Source organism: Rhinoderma darwinii, chromosome 2 (genome assembly GCF_050947455.1).
Source record: "Rhinoderma darwinii isolate aRhiDar2 chromosome 2, aRhiDar2.hap1, whole genome shotgun sequence".
Classification (NCBI taxonomy): Eukaryota; Metazoa; Chordata; class Amphibia; order Anura; family Rhinodermatidae; genus Rhinoderma; species Rhinoderma darwinii.
The window spans coordinates 379,051,730-379,054,880 of record NC_134688.1 but is presented as its reverse complement, the minus strand read 5'-3'; the positions used below and the strand labels follow the sequence as shown (position 1 = coordinate 379,054,880).

Here is a 3,151-nt window from a genome sequence, read left to right as displayed (position 1 = left end):
TCCCCACTCTGCTGCGGATCGCTTTTGTATGTGACTTTGTTCGTAGGACTCTAAGGACAGCAAACGGCTCTGCGGGCAAGGCCATGTCCCGCTACTTCCTCCTTCCCCTCTGGCGAGGTTTTGGCTGGGACAAGTGGGACAGCGCCTTCCTTACAACTGGCACGCTCCCTGGTTCTACGGAGATGTTGTCCGGTTTGTGAGGGAGCATCAGCTGGGGGGTCTTAAGCCTGACTTGTGGAAACCTAAGACGATCCACAAGCACATCAGAGCAAAGGACTCACTGGAGTCTGTTCCAGGGCTTCATGCCGACACGTTGGAGACTGTTTAGACTAACGTGTCATCTGGCAGGTTGACCAACAGGCACAAGGACATTTCATGTATGGCCATCCAGGGAGGACTGCCTCTTAGGTCATTCATGCATGCCCACAACCTGTGCAAGACCCGGTACTGCCCCAGGTGCCCCTTCGCGGAGGAAACATCTTTGCACGCTTTCTGGCAGTGCCCCTTTGCACAGTGTCTGTTGAAAGCCTTGGAACACAAACTCAAGGACTCAGTTCCCAGGAACAGACTGTCGTACCGCTCGGTACTTTATGGACTATTTCCTGGGAGTAATACGGATGGAGCAATCCAGGAGGCCTGGCGCCTTATGAACTGTTTTAAGGACGCTATATGGTTTGCCAGGAATCGTCTGATTTTGCGGAGAGAGAGTGTGTCCGTCCAGGACTGCCACAGGGACTGATACTCCCCTTCCCCCCACTCTCCCTTCTTGTGTGTTGTCTTTCAATAAAGCTTCAGGCCTGCGATTTACCATTCCCCTACCCCATCACTTGTCTGTAATGCTTTGTTGCTTGGCTTTAGTGAATGCAAGAATGTTAGTGTAGCATGTGGTGTAATGTATAGCATAGGCTAGCCTGTACTGTGTATTATACCGTCATGTTATGTTTGGCGACTGTTATTATTTATTATTTACTGCTTCTTGGCTTGCGCTGCATCGCAGTAATGTTTGTATGATGACGATTGATTGTCAATAACGCTTTTTCAATCAAAATATACTTTGCTATGAGCAATATTTAATACTAAATCTGCAGGTAAAACCACTGTGTGAAAACTGCAGCATTTCCACAGCGAAAATGCACTATATGCTGCGGATTTGTGTGGCAGATTTATCAGTGATTTTTTGAGATTCTGCTGCAGATAGTCTGTTGGAGAAAATCTGCAGCATATCCGACCTGTGGGAACATACCCTAATGAGATTGTGGGCCCGCCATGACCGCCAGATTCCCCGCCATAATACTCTTTGATCTAGTAGACGTGCCTAGTAGACTTCTGCTAGTGCACACCGCTTCTCGGCCTTTTGGCTAAGATCAAGTGTAGTACCTGCTCAAGCTGAGGTTAGTAATCATCCCTGCCGATGGAAGTCTGGACCATCGTAGGGGGATGACAGAACGCCGAGGTGAGGGCAGGGAACCACAACAGTCATCGCTCTGGTGTACGCATTTAGTTTAAAGGTATCATTTGTAGGTGACCGCCGGATCAAGGTCAGGAGGTCGGGTAGTTTGGAAGCCCGAGTTGCTATGTGCCCCAGGGCTGGTGACCCTGGGGTGCCCTAACTCACTGGGGGTGGGATCCCACTGAGTGAAGGCACATTTACACGCACTCTCTTTCACACTATATGAGCACACACCTTTATTCTCCCTTACATATCAGCCCCGTGTGCTAAACCCCTAGCTGTGCCTCTGCCACCTTTGGCAGTGGGATCAGGACATGACAACCATACTTATTTTGGTCTCCACTCTATACCATATGTCTTTCTGTAATGCAGGAGCATAAGTGATGTTGCAACTTAGATAAAGTTTACTTATGGATATAAGAGTGCAGTGGTAGTTTACTCAGTGATGTCACAGTACAGGCATAATGCACAAAGTTTTGTCCCAGCTCAAAAACAATGCATAATTTGATGTCAAACTGCAGGGATAACTCTCGGGGGTTGCTGGTCCTCATTCAAGAAATGTAGCTGGTATGAAGTCTCACAGGCTGTGATCCATGGCAAAAAGTATGCAAATTAGATTTCCTCTGGAAAAAGGAAAATTGTCACTCTAGTGCCACCTATTGGAGGTAGCTTCCCTGTAAGTCAATGTCCGACCCAAGCCAGAATCTCCTCTGGCGTCTAATGTATTTATTCAATATTTATAGCATTATCTCTTTGTACAGATTAAATTATTAATATAAATGTTTTGTATATAGTCCAGCAGTTGAGTATAATTCAGAGCTCATATACACTTTAATAGTGTATCTTATCAGGGATCACTGTTTGTTTTCTACTTACAGAGTTTTCAATGCTGTTTTGGTTCTAATAAAATGTGAATTACTCTTTATGATCTGGATGTGCATGCTCTTTGACTTTGCCCTACTTTTGTTTTGGTTTTTGCGCTACTTAATTTATTAGTGTGACAGCTTGTTTCTTTGCTTTTGGGTTTCAAGTCTCTTCTATGTGGCAGACATTGACTTACAGTGAAGCCACCTCCAATAGGTGGCACTAGAGAAAAGTTTTTTTGTCTTCCGTGAGCTTATTTGCATATTTTTTTCCCATGGATCATAGCCTGTGAAACTCCCTACCAGTTGCTTCTCTGCAATGAGAACCAGCACCCCCTGAGCTAAGCACTACATTAAAGGTCTCTTAACTCAGCACCCTTTCTTTCCAGGTTCTTGCTTCTTGGTGTTTGGCTTAGGCAACATGTAGTAGGGGCCTTATTCTCTTCTTGGCCTTTTGGCTAAGATCAAGTGTAGTACCTACTCAAGCTGAGGTTAATAATCATCCCTGCTGGTGGTACAATGGCCATCATAGAGGGATGACAGAACGCTGAGGTGAGGGCAGGGAACCACAACGGTCATCGCTCTGGTGTACGCATTTGGTTTAAAGGTACCATTTGTAGGTGACCAGGCGACCGCTGGATTGAGGTCAGGAGTTTGGGTAGTTTGGAAGCCCGAGTTGCTGTGTGCCCCAGGGCTGGGGGTGGGATCCCACTGAGTGAAGGCACACTTGCACGCACTCTCTTTCACACTATATGAGCACACACCTTTATTCTCCCGGCCTTCTGGCTGGGAGATGAGGAATTTTTTATACCTGGCGGATGTCCACTTATTTAATTTT

The 3,151-nt window shown here is 46.3% G+C and overlaps 1 pseudogene; it reads left to right on the top strand.

Moving 5' to 3' along the window:
* Positions 1 to 1,338: 1,338 nt before the first annotated feature.
* Positions 1,339 to 1,408, top strand: LOC142747579 (U2 spliceosomal RNA; annotated as a pseudogene).
* The last annotated feature ends 1,743 nt before the right edge of the window (positions 1,409 to 3,151 follow it).